The 21,287-nt window shown below is 39.4% G+C and overlaps 1 long non-coding RNA gene across 2 annotated transcripts in view; it reads left to right on the forward strand.

The window, feature by feature from the left end:
- The first annotated feature begins 283 nt into the window (after positions 1 to 283).
- The window catches only part of LOC138741669 (uncharacterized), a 37,815-nt gene continuing 16,811 nt past the window's right edge, over positions 284 to 21,287 (forward strand). For both annotated transcript variants that reach the window (XR_011343651.1, XR_011343652.1), the window contains exons 1-2: positions 284 to 372; positions 20,445 to 20,535. This is a non-coding gene — a long non-coding RNA (uncharacterized lncRNA). The remainder of the gene's footprint in view (positions 373 to 20,444; positions 20,536 to 21,287) is intronic.

Consider the following 21,287-nt stretch of genomic DNA (forward strand, 5'->3'; position numbering starts at 1 on the left):
GTTCATGATATTTGAGGGAGTCTTTTTGTGGTGAGTATTGATAATCTTATTAGGAGAAATCAAACTCATGAGAGTTTCTAAACTTGCTCATCTAATGGAACAGAATTAACATGCACATACATTTAAAGTGACATGACTGCCAAGAAAACCTAAAATAATAACTGAATCTCTAGCTCCATGTAATTGGGCTCCTGACACTCTCTGGCTCATTAATTCCTTCTATTCGGTTCCCTCTGTGATGTCATAATTATTATCATGAGTGTTTAAATAAAATGAGTTGAGTGAATCACAAAAGCCTGCAGATGCTGTGATTGTAATAAAAACACATAAAATGCTGGAGGAACTCAGCCAATTTTTCAGCGTCTGCAGGAGGTAAAGATATATTACCAACATTTTGGGCCTGAGCCTTTCTTCAAGGAATAAGCAAAGAAAAGATAGGCGTTAGAATAATGACAAGGGTGGCTGGGGGAGGGGTCCAGGCCAATAAAATGTGTAAATATGATAAGGTGAGAATTGAGTTTGGCTCTGTGAAAGGAGACAGAAGGAAAAGGGAAGAGAGAGAGAAACAGAGCTGTAGAAAAGATGATGGGAAAGAAGAAGGGGGGGGGGGGTGTTTTAACAAAAGCCAGAAAAATTGATTTTAATGCCATTTGGTTGAAGGGTGCCCAGACAGAAGAGGAGTTGTTCTTCCAATTTGTGGGTGCTCTCAATCTGGCAGTGCATGAGACTATGGTCAGACATGTCAGCAAGGGAATGGGATGGAGAAGTGAAATGCGTGGCTACTAGGATATTCATGCAGTTGTGGTGAACAGAGCCATGGTCCTCAACAAATCAATCTCCCAGCCCACACCCAGTCTTTCTGATCCAGAGAAGAAAAACAACGGGAGCATTGGATGCAGTTGATGATCCCTACAGATTCACAAGTGAAATGTTGCTTCACTTGGAAGCACTGTTTGGGGCCCCAGATGGTGATGAGGGAGGATGGGTGGTGCAAGTGGTGCATCTCCTGCAGTCACAAGGGTAGGTGCCAAGGGGGTGATTGGTGGAGAGAGAGGAATGGACAAGTGAGTTGTGGAGGCAGAGATCACTGCGGAAGGCAGAGAAGGAGGAGAGGGGAATATGTCAAGGGATGGGATCACATAGTAGGTGGCAGAAATGGCAAAGGAGGATATATTGAATGCAAAGGCTGGTGGGGAGGTAGGTGAGGACAAAAATAATCTCTCCTTGCATGTGGGAGAAGAGGGGGCCAGGACAAATATGTGGATAATGGGGGATATTCAGGTGAGGGCTGAATTGATGGTGGTAGAAGGAAAACCATGTTGTTTGAAGAAGGATGACATGGTTAACGGAGCAGATAGTGCAACGCTGCTAAAGCACCACGATTGGGACCAAGGTTTGAATCTCAAATTGTCTGTAAGGAGTTTGTACATTCTCCCCGTGCATATGTGGGTTTCCTCCAGATGCTACGATAACCTCCCATCATTCAAAATGTACTGGGGGTTGTTGGTCATTTGGGTAGCACAGGCTCATAGGCCAAAATGCCCTGTAACCATGCAGCAAGTCTAAATTTAAATATTTTTTTTTAATTAAGGAGTACATCTCTGATGATCTGGTATGGAAGTCCCTGTCCTGGAAGCAGATGTGGCGAGATGGAGGAATGGAGAGTAGGGAATGGAATGTGGAAGATGTCTGTCGAGAGTTTGTCCCTCAAGATGGAGAAAGAAAGATTGAGGAAAAGGAGAGGGTTTCAAGAGATGTCTGTCGAGAGTTTGTCTCTCAAGATGGAGAAAGAAAGATTGAGGAAAAGGAGAGGGTTTCAAGAGATGTCTGTCGAGAGTTTGTCTCTCAAGATGGAGAAAGAAAGATTGAGGAAAAGGAGAGGGTTTCAAGAGATGTCTGTCGAGAGTTTGTCTCTCAAGATGGAGAAAGAAAGATTGAGGAAAAGGAGAGGGTTTCAAGAGATGGACCAAGTGAATTTGAGGCCGGGGTGGAAGTTGACGGCAAAGTGGATGAAGCTGACAAGCTCATCATGGGTGCATGAGGCAACACCAGAGTAGTCGTTGATGAGGTAGAGGAAGAGTTGAGGGACTTTCCTTGTGTAGGTTAACATGAGATGATTGAATTCAGGGAAATGGAAGGTGTTGAAGTGATATGAAGTGTCCTGGATTTAAGTGGGGAGGAGCTGGACAGGGGGGACAAAACGGAGTCAAGGTAAGCAGATACCAATTCAGTGGGGCAGGAGCATGCAAACACGATGGGTCTGCTGGAACATTTGGGTTTGTGGATCTCTGGTAGAAGGTAGAAACAGGGTTTGGAAAACTGTAAGGTTGGATGATGAGCTAGGGAAATAACTGGAAGTGATGAGTTCAGAGATAGTTTTGATATAGTAGTTTGATAGTTGGTGATGTCCTGTTGGAGAGGTAAGTAAGAGAAGGTGTCTGAGAGTTGTTGTCTGGCTTCAGCCAGATAGAACTCAGAGTGCCAGACCACAACAGCACCACCCTTGTCTGCAGGTTTGATTGTGAGGTTGAAATTATGGCAGAGAGAGAGAGAGAGGACAGCCAGGTGTTCCAAAGCAATGAGATTGAAATTAGTGAGGGGAGTAGTGAAGTCAATAAGGTTGATGTCTTGGGGACAGTTAGAAATATAAAGGACCAGAATAGGAAGAAGAACAGAACAAGGTGTCCGGGAGGATGAAGAAGGTTTAAAGTGGGAGAAGTGGTCTGTAATGGCTGATGGAGAATGCTGGTTGTGGTAGAGGGGATGAAGATGGAGCCGACAGAAGAAGAGTTCAGCATCGTGACGTGAGCTGACGTCGTTGAGGTGTGGGCGAAGGGAGACAAAGGTGAAGCTTCTACTGAGGACAGAGCATTCAGACTCCAAGAAGGAAAGGTCAGAGGGGATGGTGAAGACCAGGCAGGGTTTTGGAGGAGGGTCAATGGGTTGGAGGGTGTCCAAACAAAATGAGTCACCAAGTCAAGGAATATGAATTAAAAGAAAATGAAACATATTAAAAACCATGTAAATAACGGCTCAATTCTTATCAAAAGAATTCCTTCACTGACTACAAATTTGTTGGTAATGTACATTTGCAAATCAGTAAGAATACATAGAATCTATGGTATGCATTATTATCAACTTACAAAAGAAAGTATTCTAAATTGTATTCACAGTGGAGCTCTTGTCATTGAACAAATATATTTCTGACGTGCTTTATAATAATGGTGTCATCAAGTCAATTAGTTGATTCAAATGTTAGTATATTAATTAGAACAGCCAAAAGGAAAATGAGCTTGTCACATCTCAAAAATCTGAATACAAGTGCTTCTAGAGTTGGCTGTTATTTCGGTTGAAAAGACTTACTTTTTAAAGGTCAAAGTAAAGATTTAGGAAAGATTATAGAAGATTAGAATGTGTTGATAATGTGTGGCATTTTCTGTGTTCTTTATTCATTGTCATGAAGAAAAGGAGGAGTTGATGTAATCCCACAAGGAAAATCAGGACACCATTGTGCCAGGTCACGTACATGGATTATAGAATCCCTACACAAATACAACATACTCAAAGGAGTTTGATGGAACACATTTGATGTTCCTCACTTTTTACAGATTCTTGTAAAATTGATTGCACAATAATAGGTCATAAATCATAACCTTCATAAGATGCTATTGGGAATATCACACATATTCCAATCTAGCAGATGATAAATCCATAAAGTACATAAACATTTGCCTTCGCATTGAAGATTGTTCTGTGATTATTGTTATCTATACAAGTATATGCATTTTAAACCTTCTCAGCAGAAAAGGTATGCAAGTTAAATAGTTCCTATTTGCGGGCAGCAACCTCCTTTGAAGAAGACCGCAGAGTCCACCTCACTGACAAAAGACAAAAGGAGGAAAAACCCAACACCCAACCCCAACCAACCAATTTTCCCTTGCAACCGCTGCAACCGTGTCTGCCTGTCCCGCATCGGACTTGTCAGCCACAAACGAGCCTGCAGCTGAAGTGGACATTACCCCTCCATAAATCTTCATCCGCAAAGCCAAGCCAAAGAAGAAGAAAGAAAAGATTTGTCTCCAGTATTCTATTTGTGTTCAGTGACAGCATTAAACTACTTTAAGCCTCCTGCCTCTGATGACCTTCATGACTCTATTATCTTTGGAACAATATAATTCTCACGTTGAGATTTAAATCTACAGGTACCTTGTCAAATGTATCTTATAATTGTGAGCCTAACATTTAGTGAGGCACAAATTTATGTGGAATCTTCAAAAAGTGTAAGTTCACAAGCTAAGTATTTTTTTAAACTTAGTTGTAGGAAAGCAGCCCAGTACTCGGTACTGGTTCTCTCTGACTTGAATAGTTGAGGAGTCACTGGAAAGAAGTGGTAGTCAAGCTGTACCATGGCCATTTCCCAACTCTTACGAATGCTGCTCACAAAAAATTGAGGGATCTGGGGTTGTTGAGGGGAGAGGGTAAAGGGATCAGAGACCTCCACATAGCCAACAATTTCAGTTCTGTGTCATACTCCCATACTCATATGTATCAATGGCCTTATGTACTATCTCACCAAGACCACTGCAAATTGGTGGAACACCTGATTTTCTGTTTGGGCACTTTGCACCCAGATGGCATTAACATCGACTTTTCTGGTTTGTGTTAACCCTCTCTCCTCTTTCCATTCCCTCCCTTCCCCTAGCCATCCCTCCTTCCCTTGATTGCTGCTGTCACCCCCCTCCCCTCTCCACCTATCACCTCCTGCCTTTGCAACCTTCCCTTCCCCCTTTCCATTCGACGCCAGCCAAAAATTTTCCATATTTTGATGAAGGGCTCAAGCCAAAAATGTCGGTGATGTATTTTTACCATTGCTATTTCAAGGACACGATATAAAGGCCAGCTCTCCACTGGCCACCGAGACAGAGGTGCACCAAAGAAGAGGTACAAGGACTGCCTAAAGAAATCTCTTGGTGCCTGCCACATTGACCACCGCCAATGGGCTGATATCGCCTCCAACCGTGCATCTTGGCACCTCACAGTTCGGCGGGCAGCAACCTCCTGAAGAAGACTGCAGAGCCCACCTCACTGCCAAAAGACAAAGGAGGAAAAACCCAACACTTAACCCCAACCAACCAATTTTCCCTTGCAACTGCTGCAATCGTGTCTGCCTGTCCCGCATCTGACTTGTCAGCCACAAACGAGCCTGCAGCTGACGTGGACATTACCCCTCCATAAATATTCATCCGCGAAGCAAAGCCAAAAATAAAGGACACTATTTGACCTGCTGAGTTACTCCAGCATTGTGTTTTTACTTCAGCCACAGTCTCTACAGATTTTCCTGTTTTATTAAGAATTCTGCACCTCCTGGACCCACAAAATAAATTATTCAAACTTGGTTGGAAAGGCTTTTATTGTGTTTTGACCTAGTTGAGCCAAACAAGACCACTTTCCACTTCCCCAATACCAAAAGCAAATTTCTATTGTGCATCAGGTACAACGAAGATCCAGTAAATGAAAATAGGTGGGATGCATATCACAAGGAGTGTGTTAACAGAGCACAGGGGGTCTAAGTAGAGAAGGGGAGCGTTATATGGTTGGAAGAGACATTCTTGGAGTCAGTATAGGTTTAAGTCAGGCAAAGAGAATTCTGGGGAAGGATATTGGCACGGTTGGCTTAGCGGTTAGCGCAGGGATTCCCAATATTTTTTTTCCTCTGTACCCATTGGGCATTTTTATAGGTTCCCGTGTACCCCTAAAAATTAAGGATAAAAAAACATGACATTGTCCAATCTGACTGCAGATTACAACACCATGTATTGTACCATATTGGTTCTCTCAGACACAATGTACCCCCTGAAAAGTGCAAATGTACCACTAGGGGTACATGTACCCCAGGTGGAGAACCCCTGGGTTAGCACAATGCTTTTACCACACCAGTGATCGAGACTGGACCTGGGTTTGAATCCCATGCTGTCTGAAAGGAGTTTGTACATTCTCCTTGTGTCTGCGTGGATTTTCTCTGGTGGGTTTGGTTTCCTCCCATGCTTCAAAAGCATACCGAGGTGTAGGTTAATGGGGTGTAATTTGGGCGGCATGGACACATAGGGTTGAATTAGCCTAATACAGAGCTGTTTGTCTTTTTTTTTAATTAGCAGTGGGATTTTCATTTGTGGCTGGTGGTAAGCAATGACCATCACTCCTCATTAATATTAACTTTGAAGGTTGGAGACATGGAGCAAACAGTTTTTAAAAAATTCCTCACTGAACCTAAATTTGAGCAGATAAGTGACTCAGACCCAAAACCAACGTGGCTGGTTTTCTTTTTGCAAAGGCAAGCATCCATTTTCTCAGTAAGGCCTGCTTGTGTGCAAGTGGTTCATGCCACATGAAGGCTTGAATGCACAGATGATTTATGTACCTCTCCATGTGCACATAATGCAAATTAAGAATCCAAAGGAAAAAATGTCCAATGTGTAACCCATGCCTCAGACTTGATTGCATCCAAAAAATAAATTTTAGAAGAAATGTAGAAAACAAGATCCTAATAACATATTAATAAATTTCTCACAAATATTCTTTATAAAATTCATTAAGGATAATGTTTCTTCAAATGAAAACTATTTGGCACATTCTATGGCTTTACTCTCTGACCAATCACTTGCACCAGGTAAGTAAAATGGGCCTCCACCACTCCACGAACAGACATCATTTTAACCAGGCTTCAGATAAACGGTTTATCCCATCACCAAGGAGATCATAAGATTGCTTAGCCATGATGCCAAATACAGTGTCAATAGTTTTTATTTGAGCTTTGCCACAATTGTCCCAGAGGAACTCCATGCTGTGTTGGAAACCAAATTGGCTATAAATCAGTTTACATCGATCAAGGCATTTATGTGAATGGCTATGTTCTCTGAAGGAGGTCAGATAGTGGCAGATGGAAGGCAGGGCACTGTGTTCAATTAAAATACTATCAGTCCATAAGACTTGAGAGTAGGAGTAAGTTATTCAGCCCATCAAGTCTGTCCTGCCCCATTTAATCACAAGCTGATCCATTTTCCAAAACAGCCGTCTGCCCAGCCTCTCCTCTTAACCTTTGATCCCCATGGCTAAGAACCTATCAATCTCTGTCTTAAATACACCAAATGTCCTGGCTCCACAGCTGTCTGTGGCAACAAATTCCACAGAATGGCTGAAGAAATGATTTGAAAGAGCAAAAAGATTGGAGAAATAGGCAGGCTCTCTGTTGAAATTACCAGACAGCAAGATCATCACTGATGCTGTATGTTGCTATGAGAATAAGTAGAACTTCTGTTATTTCATTGACTGGAAAGATGACGTTTGTTGGAACACAGCTTGATTCAACGATGCAATCATTCTGCTTTTGAAAATTCTTACCTTTGCTGCTCAGAATAAGTTATTGATTCTTTTATCACATGACACACAAATCACATTTGCATTCTCATCAACATTCTGGCTACCCTGTTTATTTCCTTTTTAAATATTTTTTTTTTATTTTCACAAATAAGCATGTGTGTGAATATACACATATACATATATATTATACACACATACATACATATCTATATAAACACACACATATATCTCTCTCTCTATATATATTTATCTCAATCTATAGATATATATATCTATACACATGCTCAAACATAAAAAACTTTTATGGAATGCATAATATTAATGACAAATTAGATAACTCACCAAATTATGCAACCATAATTCAAAATTACATCAAAAAGAAAATATTTCTACATATAGGATGATTCTAAACCCTATCCCCAATCCAAGGACTAAAGAAAATGTGTACCCTGTTAAGTATCTGACTGAGGTGGTCCTGCCAATGGCGAGGATGTAGACATCATCAGTTCCAGCTGTCTGCATCTGAATCACTGATTCTACTAACCATAGAATTGAAGATATTTCCATGCTGATTAGTAAAAATTCACTGGCTGAAGGCATTTGACCAATATATTATATTGTGAAGGTGTTGGCGCTGACAGAGCAGTTGTAGTAGTAGCGCTGCCGCTGGTTCGGACTGCTGGGGAGCGAGGGAGTGAAGATGCAGCACTCCTGCAGGGTCCAGCCACCCAGTCAACTGCCTTCAGCTCTGTATGGGCTTAGAATGGCTTGGAGGGAGCTGACAGTGGTTTCATTTGAGATCCTGTGACCTCAGGATCTGCACCCAAGATGGCAGTCACAAGGGGCTGCAGACTCCGAGGAGAGTGGGTATGACAACGGCTCTGTACGCGCTGATCTTTGTGTGTTTCTTCAGGTGGTTGTTTTTTCCAGATTCTTTTGTGTAGTCTTCCAAAGGCGCTATTTTCCTTGGTGAGTCTGTTGTCTATCTCTTTGTCGATCCTTGCATCAGATGAAATGGTGCAGCCGAGGTAGGTAAACTGGTTGACCGTTTTGAGTTCAGTATGCCCGATGGAGATGTGGGGGGGGCTGGTGGTCATGGTGGGGAGCTGGCTGATGGAGGACCTCAGTTTTCTTCAGGCTGACTTCCAGGCCAAACATTTTGGCAGTTTCCGCAAAACAGGACGTCAAGCGCTGAAGAGCTGGCTCTGAATGGGCAACTAAAGTGGCATCGTCTGCAAAGAGTAGTTCACGGACAAGTTGCTCTTGTGTCTTGGTGTGAGCTTACAGGCGCCTCAGATTGAAGAGACTGCAGTACCGGATGTAAACACTGTCTTCATTGTTGAGGTCTTTATTGGCTTGTTTCAGCATCATGCTGAAGAAGATAGTAAAGAGGGTTGGTGCGAGAACGCAGCCTTGCTTCATGCCGTTGTCAATGGAGAAGGGTTCGGAGAGCTCATTGCTGTATCTGACCTGACCTTGTTGGTTTTCATGCAGTTGGATAACCATGTTGAGGAACTTGACAATAAATTGAATATTGAACATTGGAAGAGAATATGAATGGCAACACTGACCTTTACATATTCAATAAAAAGTTTAAAAAGTGATTACTTTGGTTTCCCAATGTCGAGATGAAACACTTATACCATATGTTTGACGATTGATATTGGAATTAGAAAAGTTGTATCTCATCAGGTTTTATTGGCTGGCGATAAAGTAAGGAACGCCAAGTTCATACCTTGTAAGAAAATCACTGGTCATGCAAGTAGCTGTCTATATTTTAACAAAGAAATGCTCCTGAGGGGCCCTGGGCCCTGAAGGAGTCTTCATCACATCGGAGGTGTGGATCTAGGCTCAGGAGACCGATGGCTTGAACAGAACTGGAATCTTCTGTGAACACAGAGGCTGCAAAAACACTGGAAGTGAATCCATGGACACTTAGTGACTCTGAAGGGAATCTCTTTTGCTTCTCTTTCTCTGACTGTAAGGGGAATCAGACAGTGCTCATGGCAATGCTTTGCTGCCTATGGCAGACTAAAGGCAATTTTGTGCAATATATTTCAGATAATTACATGACAATCAATAGTATCTGATCTGATCAAGACTGATTTTTTCCACAGGTGGATTAGAAACCTCAGTCATAAAATGCACAACTAGGCTAAAGGGATGAAGGGGCTTATGTCTGCTCTTGATTTATATATTCATTTATTAATTATTGAAGTGGTCAGGTTTCTTTGTTTATAACCATTTCTCAGACCTCAGAATTTTCTGTTGAAGTGGATGGACAAGGAAGGACAAAGGTCAACAAACTGCCTCACATTTTTAAGCATCATGTGGCAAAGCTACACACTCCAATGAACAATAAGTCATTTTAAACAGTTTGGTCAAAATTCTCACATTTTCCAATCTGTGCAATAAATGATTCTTCAATAATGGATTGAAAACAGCCTGAAATGACCTTTGGCAGAATTTTTAGTCCACCACATGTTCCCCTTGTTCTTGGTTGCTAATGCCAGATGAAGAGCTCTTGAAATTTCTGATACCACCAGATTTTATCAGTACAGGAGATAGAGAACTTGTACCAAGACAACTTATTGTCAGCAAGATCAAAATGGTGCTATTAGACTTCTAGAGAAGGGGTAGAACTCAGTTCCCAGTCCACATCAACTTTGCTGGGATAGATGTAGTAGACAACAGCCAGGATATGCTCTGTTCTCATTGCTGCCATCAGGAAAGAGGTATTGCTGCCACAAAACAGGTACTACCAAGTTTAGGAACGGTTGCTATCTGACTCCTAAACAACAAACTCAATCAGAGACTCCTTTAAGATTCTTATTTTGAACATTAGTTACGATTGAATATTTTCTGTATTGTACAGTTTGTTTACATTTATTTATTTGCTTTTGTATATGCATTTTTTTCTTGGTCCTCCACAGCTCAGTAGAAATTCTGTCTGGCCTGCAGGAAAAGAATCTCAGAGTTGTAAGTGATGTCATGTATGTATTCTAACAATAAATTTGATCTTTGAACTTTTTCCTGGGATAAGCATTTCCACTGACTTGTTCTGATCCACCCATGTCAACACAACAAAGTACACCAGTGCCTTTACTTCCTCAGGGGTCCGAGGTAATTTCACATGTCACTAGCATCCTTTAACAACTTCTACAGGGGCACCTTTGAAAGCCTCCTGTCAGCGTGCTGTGGCAGGCTGCACCAAAGGGAAACACAGGCACAATACTGTTTGGGGCAACACAGCTTTATTCCACTCACATAAAGATCTAGATGGCTGCTTGTAGCAGTGATCCTGGGGAGAGAGGGAGCACAAGGTCAGGACCTTTGCTTTATACCATGGGCCCTTTGGGCCCACCTGGTGGTCGGATGTCATTAGGCTGAATGCTATGTCTCTAGGCCACCTAGTGGTCAGATGTCATTAGGCCGGGTGCTGTGTCTCAAGGCCACCTGTTAGCCGAGCGATGTACCACAGCATATCATCACAGGTTCATCACCACATTGTACAGGAACTGTTCTAACCAAGACTGCAAGGAACTGCCAAGGATTGTGAAAGTTGCTTCGTCCATCATACCTACCCCCTTCATCTGTGACCCTGGCTGCCTTGGAAAAGTAGCAAACATGTTAAAAATTACATTCACCCTCACCACTCTCTCTTCACCCCATCCCACCAGAATTAAGGACAGTTTCTTTCCCACCATTTTCAGATTCCTGAAGGAATCTTTTACTCCAGAATGGTGAAATTATGTTACCCTTACTCTGTCCAAACTGATCTCTCACTATGACCCTGCACTTTGTGTTCTTGTATCAGGCTTACTTGTCAATTGGTCTGTCTGCAAAACAACTTCCATCATTACATTTTCGATACATGTGTCAATAAACCTGATCTTGAACTTAAATCATCTCTGAACATTTTTCATAAGGTCTTCAAAGGAGACCTCATCTTGTAGCGGGAGAAGTTTCACTGACATGTCATGTGTCTCCTACCCTACAACTAACAAGAATATCACCTTGCTTATCTCAAGAAACTTTATTTTTTCCTGTTAATATTTTAACAAGGTTGTGTTTAACTAGGAGACTTTGGGAACATTTCCACTTGTTCCATACACGGAGCAAATGGCTGAATCCATTTGGACTTTCTCAAGTTCATTTACAAATACAAAATGTCCACTTTCCACCATGATCAGTGATTTATTTAAAGAATAATGTTCCCGATTTCCTTCACGCTGTTGGATAACGTCTCAATCCACAACAACCCCATTTTCATATAATCTAATGCAAATAATAAAGGGAGAACCATATCGAAAATGCAAACTCTAACTTAAAATGTGTCGGTTGAATCAATGTATCAAGGTCATGCCATGTGATGATTTGTTCTGAAAATACCTGTATATACATGAGTACAGACAAGGGTAGCTCCTTTTGTCTTTGAACACAATTGATCTGCTTACATTGTATAAATCTTGCAAAGTCAATAACAGCTATTGTCAATAATCTCCAGCTCCATGCAACTTTCACATACTCATGTTTAAATGCATGGAAACAACCACAAGTAGGCCACTACAATCAGATTTCAGATTCAGATCAGATTTCAGGCTTATTGTCAGTGTAACATATGAGAGTACATCACATAACACCTGAGATTTTTCTTTCCCTGTGGGCACAGAAGAACTACCACTAATTGGCAGTACAAAAAATAAATTACACAGCGTAAACATGTAAACAAAGAACTGTAAGCAAACTGACTGTGCAATACAGAGAGGACAAAAAGAAAATCAATAAATACACAAGTAAGAGTTGTTTAATGAGTCTTTGATTGAGTTTGTCATTGAGGAGTCTTTTTAATGATTCATTTTAATGCAATTTACCCTTCTTATCAGTGTTAGTGGTAAATTTTTCCAATGTTCTAAGTAATCTTGTAGTTTCTTCATTAATGGCTGATAATTTAATTTGTATAGATGGCCTAGATTATTATCTAGTCTAATACCTAGATATCGCATTGCTTGTGTCATTTAAATGGTGATTCTTTTTTAAACTTTGTGAAATCCGCATTATTCATTGGCATCGTTTCACTTTTATTTGCGTTGATCTTGTACCCCGATATTTCTCCATATTCCTTTAATTCTTATGTAATCCTTTTATTGATAATTCTGGTTCTGTTAAGCATACTATGATGTCATCTGCAAATAGACTGATTTTATATTCCCTCTCTTTTATTTTTATCCCTTTTATTTTATTTTCTGTTCTTATCAATTCTGCCAGTGGTTCTATTGCTAAAGCAGACAGTGAGGGAGATAGTGGACATCCCGGCCTAGTTGACCTGCTTAATTTAAATTGGTTTGATATATATCCATTTACTGTCACCTTCACCATTAGACCCTTATATAATGCTTTAATCTGATTAATATATTTCTCTGGTAGGTTGAACTTCTGTAATACTTTGAATAAATAATTCCATTCTACCCTGTCAAAGGCTTTCTCTGCCACTGTTGGCATCTTATTTCCTTGTACTGCATGAATTAAGTTAATGAACCTACAAACATTGTCCGTTGTTCATCTTTTCTTAATAAATCCAGTTTGATCTAGTTTTATTATTTTTGGTACACAGTTGGCCAATCTGTTAGCTAATAGTTTTGCTATTATCTTATAATCTGAATTAAGTAGAGATATTGGTCTATACGATGCTGGTGTTAATGGATCTTTCCCCATCTTTGGTATTATTGTAATTATTGCTGTTTTACATGAATCTGGCAAGTTTTGTGTTTCTTCTATCTGGTTCATTACTTCCAGGAGAGGAGGAATTAGTAACTCTTTAAATGTTTTATAGAATTCTATTGAGGGTCTGTCCTCCCCAGGCATTTTATTGTTCGGTAGCTTTTTTAATATATCTTGTATCTCCTCTATTTCAAATGGTTTTATCAATTTGTTTTGCTCCTCTTCTTGCAATTTTGGTAGTTCAATTTTTGCTAGAAACTCATCTATTTTGTCTTCTTTCCCTTTGTTCTCAGTTTGGTATAATTGCTCATAGAATTCCTTAAAGTTTTCATTGATCTCTGTTGGGTTATATGTCATTTGTTTGTCCTTTTTCCTTGATGCCAATACAGTTCTTTTAGCTTGTTCTGTTTTAAGTTGCCAGGCTAGTATTTTATGCGTTTTTTTCTCTGCTTGTAATACTTCTGCTTTATTTTCATTATGTTCTTCTCCACTTTATGCATTTGTAATGTTTCATACTTTATTTTTTTGTCTGCCAATTCTTTTCTTTTTGTTGTATCTTCTCTTGTTGCTCATTCTTTTCCTGTACTTACCATTTCCCTTTCCAGCTGTTCTATTTCCTGATTGTAGTCCTTTTTCATCTTAGTTACATAACTTATTATTCATTGCATCCCATAATATAAATTTGTCTTTCACTGATTCCATATTTATTTCAAAATACATTTTTAATTTGGTGCTCAATAAATTCTCTAAAATCCTGTCTGTTAAGTAGCATGGAGTTTAATCTCCATCTATATGTTCTTGCTGGGATGTCCTCCAGTTCTATTGCTAATAACAGGGGTGAGTGATCAGATAACAATCTAGCTTTATATTCCATTTTCCTAACCCTCCCTTGGATATGGGCTGACAACAGGAACAGGTCAATCTGAGTATGTTCTATATCCACTCAAATGAGTATTCCTTCTCCTTTGGGTGTTGACTCTATATATCTAAAAGTTGCATTTCCTGCATTGATTTAACCATAAATTTGGCTACTCTGTTCTTTCTGTTAGTCTTTTGTCCAGTTTTATTCATCTTTGAGTCCAAATTAAAATTAAAGTCCCCTCCTATCAATATATTCCCCTGCATATCTACAATCTTCAAAAAATATCTTGCATAAACTTTTGATCCTCCTCATTAGGTGCATATATATTGACCAAATTCCAGAGCTCTGAATATATCTGGCATTTTATCATTACATATCTCCCTGATGGATCTATTATTTCCTCCTCTATTTTGATGGTACCTTTTTATTAATTAATATAGCTACACCTCTGGCTTTTGAATTATATGATGCTGCCGTTATGTGCCCTACTCAGTCTCTCTTTAATTTATTGTGTTCCACTTCAGTTAGATGAGTTTCCTGCACGAATGCTATATCTATTTTTTTCTTTTTTCATTAAATTTAATAGCCTCTTCCTTTTGATTTGGTTATGTATTCCGTTAATATTTACAGTCATATAGTTCAACATGGTCATCTCATACTCTGTTTACCTCTCATTTCCAATTCCTCACCACCACCTTTCCTCTTTTCCCCATTTTCATTTCTCAGTTTTCTTTTTTTTGAACGCATTGTATGCCAACACTTAAAAAACATGAAATATTTCAACCATTCCCACATCTAAAATTCCCTTAACCCCAAGTGTCCTGTCCCCCCGAGTCACCCCTCGTCCCTTGACGGGCAACCACAACTCCCCTTTCCATTCGGACTGCGAACTTGTTCGCAAGTGTCAACTGATTTCGCAGTGACTGTTATTCTCTCCCACCCAACCCCCTCCAGAAGACTTTTATCTTCACATTACAGCAAAGCTCCCCCTCTTTTCTTCTTTTTCTTTTTATTATTATTATTTTTAAACCCCTCCTCTTTCTTTCCCCCCCCTCCCTTTCTTCCCTTTTCTTCCCTCTTTTAGTTATTACTTGTACATTATTTTTACATCTTTATATGTAGTTTGTCGTTGTTCTTGTTACATCTCTTCACCTCTCTTTCTGTCTTTCAGGCATTCTGCAAATTCTCGTGCTTTCTCCGGATCCGAGAACGGTCTGTTTTGCTGCCCCGGGATAACTATTTTAAGCACCGCTGGATATCTTAACATAAATTTATAGCCTTTTTTCCATCGGATCAATTTTGCTGCGTTACACTCCTGCTTTTTCTTTAGGAGCTCAAAACTTTTGTCTGGGTTGAAAAAATTTTTTTGACTTTTGCATTCCAGTGGTTTCTTGTCTTCTCTAATTTTATTCATTTCCTTCTCCAATATATTTTCTCTTGTCGTGTATCTCAAAAATTATACTAAAATGGATCTTGGTTTTTGTTGTGACTTTGGTTTCGGGGCTAACGTTCTGTGTGCCCTTTCTATTTCCATTCCTTCCTGCATTTTTGGCATTCCCAGGACTTTTGGAATCCATTCTTTTATAAATTCTTTCATATCTTTGCCTTCTTCATCTTCCTTAACGCCCACTATATTTATATTGTTTCGCCTACTATAGTTTTCCATTATATCCATCTTCTGAGCTAACAACTCTTGGGTTTCTTTAACTTTTTTGTCACTTTCTTCCAATTTTATTTTTAAGTCGTTCACTTCCATTTCTACCGCCATTACACGTTCTTCCACATTTTCTAATCCTTTCCCTACATTATTATGTAGGGACTATTATCTTCTGTACTTTTCATTTTTCTTTTTCTTCACTAAATTCTAGTGTCAACCATTCTTTTAATGCTTTCATTTGTTCTTGAAAATTTTTTTTATCTATGTACTGTCCATTCATTTTACCTCCTATTCCTCTGTCCAGAGCTTGGTGTTCTTTTTCTTCTTCTGTGTCTGCTCTTGGGTTTGTGACTTCTATTTCTCTTCCTTGAATCTGTGTCTCTTTTTACTTTCTTGTCTCAGTTTGTTGGGTTTTTTTTCCATGATTTCTTGAGGTTGTTCCTCTTCTTCTGGGCTGGTTATCTGTTGTGTCTCTTGCTTCCTTTTTTCCTTTCACACCCCTCCCTTTCCCATTGCTTTCTTTGTCTTCCAGTTGGGAGCCCTACACTTCATCACTCTTGATGTGAGTGCTACTGGTCGATAGTCATTAAGGCAGGTGACTGCACTTTCTTGAGCACAGGTATGATTGACGCCTGTTTTACAGAGATGGGTAATCACTCCAGCTAGTTTTCACCAATGCAACATTTTGATGTAGCTTAACTCGTTCCTTTTCAAATTTAGAGGATTATGGGCATGGCCAAATATTGCAAGAAATCAGCATTGTATTCACTCTGATGCAAATGTGCTCTTTGTATCCTGTTATGCCCGTGTAAGTGTCTTTGAACATGTTCATACTTTGAAGTATCAATGTCAAAAACGTTCTCCTCACCTAGCTGAGTTGTCACACCCAGTTCATCACCATTAAAATTGACCTGATTTCCTGGTTTACCATCTGTTGTGTTGAGCTGGGCACTTCATTAACTCTAATGGCTGTAAAATCTCAATGGAGCAGGTATATGTTTTTTTTTAACAGTGCTTCCCTTTGATGAATTTTGGCTGAACTTGAACATGCAAATGGATAGACTCATTATGGAACAGAATACAGCAATATCAATGTGTCTCTCAAGGCATCTTGGCTTTAAAAAACTGTCTGCTGCCCTCCTGCTTGTGGCACAGAATCTGTACAAGATCCATCCCTGAGCATGCAAACACTGAAAATAAAAAAAAACTGTGGAAGCTGAAAATCTGATATAAATGCTGTAAACACTCAGCATATTCCACAGCAACATTTTGAATTTCAATCAAAGGGTCAAGAAGAGGGGATTTTCAATGAAGTCAAGAAAACTTTGACAAAGGGTCTTCAACCTGAAACATTAACCCTGATCTTCTTTCATTGGATGCTGACTAACTCAAGATTTTTCTGTTTTTATTCCAAATTATATTTTTCTTTCTGTGGACCCCCCACACTCATCTTCTTCGTCAACTATCATGATATTTATGATTGAAAACTATTTTCCAACTTGATGATATATGTCATGTGTCTTGATTTGACAGGTGGGATATTCCTTTTAAACTGCGACGTTGCTGAATTTGGTGGATCTGATAAATTCAATGACATGCCAACACTCATCTCTCTTGCCACCATTTCCTTTGGATAAGCACAGCAGCTTTGACAAATGAGATGAAAGACTAGAATGAAAAATCAATTTTTGCTGCAAACTCATTCAAAATTTGACAACCAAGATGTCAGTGCCTTCAACAATCCTAAATATTACCTGAGAACCCATTTGCACTGCAATTTAGCAGTGTCTTCACTAGATTTCAGATTTATTGTCAGAGGACATACATGACATCACATACAACCCTGAGATTCTTTTTCCTGTGGGAGAGGCAGAATTACCACTTCTTGTGAAGATAAAACTGTACACATCATACTTGTGAATAAATAAACTGATAATAAATGTAACCAAACTAACTGTAATACAAAAAGAATTTTTTTTAAAATCAATAAAGTCCAAAATTTAGAGTCCTTAAATGAGTCCCTGATTGAGTTTGTTGTTGTGGAGGGGAAGCAGCTCTTCCTGAACCTGGTTGTGCGAGTCTTGTGGTATCTATACCTCTTTCCTGATGGTAACAGTGAGAACAGAGCATTTTCTGGGTGGTGTGGGTCCTTGGTGATTGCTGCTTCTCTCCAACAGCAGCGTTCCCTGTAGGTGCTCTCGATAGTGGGGAGTGTTTTGTCTGTGATGTACTGGGCTGTGTCACTAGCTTTTGGAGGGCTTTACACTCAATAGTATTGGTGTCCCCTTACTAGACCAACATGCAGCTGTTCACTACACCTCCCACCTCATATCTGTAGAAATTTGCAAGCATTTCTGATGTCACACCAAACCTCCACAAACTCCTGAGAAAGTAAAGACACTAATGTGCTTTCTTCACAATGCCATGAGAGTGTTGGGTCCAGGAAAGATCATCCAAGAAAGTGACTCCCAAGAACTTAAATTTGTTCACCCTCTCCATCTCTGATCCACCAATGATCACTGGATCATACACCTCTGGTTTTCTTTTCCTGAAGTCAACAATCTGCTCCTTGATTTTGGTGACATTTAGTGTAAGGTTGTGTTGGTGCATCATTCAGCCAAGTTTTCAATCTCTCTCCTGTATTCTGACTCATTACCTTTTTTTACATGACCCACTACTGTAGTATCGTCAGCAAATTTGTAGTATTGTCATAAGAGCCCACAGTTGTAGGTGTAAGTAGAGCAGGGGGGTAAGAATGCAGCCCTGTGTTGCTCCAGTACTGATGGAGATTGTGGAGCAGATGTTCTTACCAATCCTCTCCGATGATGGTCTGTAGATGAAATCCAGGATCCATTTACACATCCTACACATGTAGATGTTCATGAATGCATTTCGACATAGATGTTTACATCAAACAAGGCACTTAATTATTTGCAAAACAGTAACCTTAACAGTTATTCATTCTGAGTCTTCGGCCTCTGATTACAAATTGCCCCAGTCAGTTTCATGGTTACATTGCTACAAAGCATGCTCACCATATGCCTCTCCTGTTCAAAAGATCCAAAGTCTGCCCTTGTCAAAGATACACTTAGAGACCATTCCTTCAGTTTAATAAGCTTGTGGGTGTATGATCAGCAGGTTGGCATCACATTTTCTCTCATATTTTGACATAAATTGTTTATACAATTCATTCATTGCTGTGTGTCGCATTGTGAATCACTGACAATTCTTGCCCTACTCCAATTTATAAGAATCTAAATGCAATGTCATTCTAATTCTGGACCTTTTTTTTCAATCTCATTTATGAACTTTCATCAAAGTCGCATTGGAATTCATTGCAGCCTATCCAAGCTTATCTATTTTTCCCCCTAGGAACCTAAAAATATGTTACTCTTTCTGACAGGTGACCAAAGATGCCTGAGACATTTAGAAGCATTTAGTGTGGCCAAAAAGTTATTGAACTGCCTAAAGCCTGTATTGAGCTTCAACATTATTTACAGCTGGGTTTGACACAAGAAGTCATCTTGGAAACAGAGCATGGGAGTGCCTGCAAATGATGGAACCAGGAGCAAAAATGATCTTACTGAAGGAAATCAGTGAGACAAATAGATGCAGCATCAACTGGCAACCGTTCTTTTTCTCCCACGGATGTTATTTGTCCTGCTGAGTTCCTCCAGCAGATTGTTATTGATCTTGGATAAGGAGTTAAATTGCATGATACAAATACCAATCCAGAGAATTAAGGGTTAAATGACAATGCAATTGTCTGTAACAATTTTGTGGCAAGTGCTGGAATTATTGCCCTCTCTCAACACCATCCTGATCGAAAGGAGGGGATATTTGTTCCTAAGAAATTCAAACAATGCAAACAGAATTTTTCTGAGTTTTCACTTTTCAATTGCTACTGAAGAGGACTTTTGAAACACAAAGAGAGACTTTCTGTGATAATAGTCACCATTCGATCATTATTTGTTCAAAAAGTTCTCTGAGGACTTTGCTTCAAGTGAACAAGCGCTAATGCTACTTCATCTGATTGAACACTCAATAGAAATTAAATGCTGAGTTGTGAACTACTCTTGGCATGAAGAAGAGGGAAGGTGAGATATCGAGAGCAGCTCGACAGCGATAGCTAAAGAGAGACAGCAAGAGAGAGAAAGAGTTAGAGAAAGAAACACAGCAGCTAGAAAAATTAGCTAAAGAGAGGTTGTGAGAGAGAGAGGGTGTAAGAGAGAAGAAAGAGATATGGAGAACAGCTAGACAGAAAGATAGCTAAACAGAGAGGGGAAGAGAGAGAGCAGGTGGAATATTCCTCCCTTTGAGTACAAGATATATTTCCTTCTTCGGATTCTTTCTCTGAGGCCATCTGTGAATCTTGGTATTTTCTGTTTCTGCTATCGTGTTGTGCATCAGTTAACTTACTTCACATCTTCAGTGAAAGTGGTTCTATGGAAATTGCTTTAAGAAAATTTCCCCTCAACAAAAGCTGTGAAACATAAATCTCAGTAATCATCAATTAGTTCCAAACAGACATTTTTGAAACATCCATATAATATTACTTATCGCCTCCTGATTTGTGGGGTTTTTTTTAATCAAGGCAGTCAGATCTACAACCGTTTACAACTGTATATTTGGTCTCCCAATAAAAAAAAACCATGAAATCCCTAGATGCTACTATAATATGTAAGTTATAGTTGTTGCTGTTCCTTGGCTAGATTCAAATCCTTTTTAGCAGTCATGAACAGCATGTTAATCATTCATTGCTTCTGGGTTCCTGAAGCAGTTTCCTCAAATAGAACATCTTTTGTTAATAGTCTTGCTTCATTCTAGCACCAGATTTTAGAAGATTTCAACATCTCTGGCTTCAGGGCTGTAGCTGACAGTTGCATCTGATTGCTGCCATGACTGGAATCTTATCCTTGTAAGTTATTATTGAAGTTTTGATTCTTTAGGCAAACATAAAAGATTATTTACTAAATTGTGGAATAATTCATTTAAATAGAAAAAGGAAGTACTTTATGTTAAGCTGTTTGATACTAAGTCACAGTGGAATTTTATCGTGCAGCATATTCCATTGTTAATGTCAGATAAAACAGAAATTCTATTGATGCAATAATTGAGCAATATATCTTTTAATGCAAATGTACTGTTTTATCAGGGTTGAAATTGTACTGGGCAATATTAATGTCAAATTCTTCATTATTGTTCTGATAAAATCCCTCTTAATTCAGTAATACTCAATTTAATTAAAATAATTCTAAATATCAATTTTCATCATTTTGCTTCCATCAAAAGATCACCCTCACTGAAACAGCAAATGTGGAACTTAACATGCTTCCCACAATTAACTCACAGAACAACTCTCACTTATTTGCTACTTGTAAAAATTAAACTTTCTCCAAAACCAGGCTTCTTCACATAAAGTTACCAGAACGATATCAGGCTCAGGAGAGTCCTTTGAAACATATTTACTCCTGTGATATTCTCTGACCCAGAAGTTCATTCCCATAACCTGCAGGAGAACATTCCGTAGACAGCCCGAGAATAAGGGCGCAAGTTAGAATCCATGAGGATTGGCATTAATGATAGATTACACCTTACTGAAGTGAAGATTTTCACAAAAATAAAAACAAGTTGTTTGAAATGTTTTTTTTTAAAGCAGAAGCTGCAAAT

Source organism: Narcine bancroftii, chromosome 8 (assembly GCF_036971445.1).
Source record: "Narcine bancroftii isolate sNarBan1 chromosome 8, sNarBan1.hap1, whole genome shotgun sequence".
NCBI lineage: Eukaryota > Metazoa > Chordata > Chondrichthyes > Torpediniformes > Narcinidae > Narcine > Narcine bancroftii.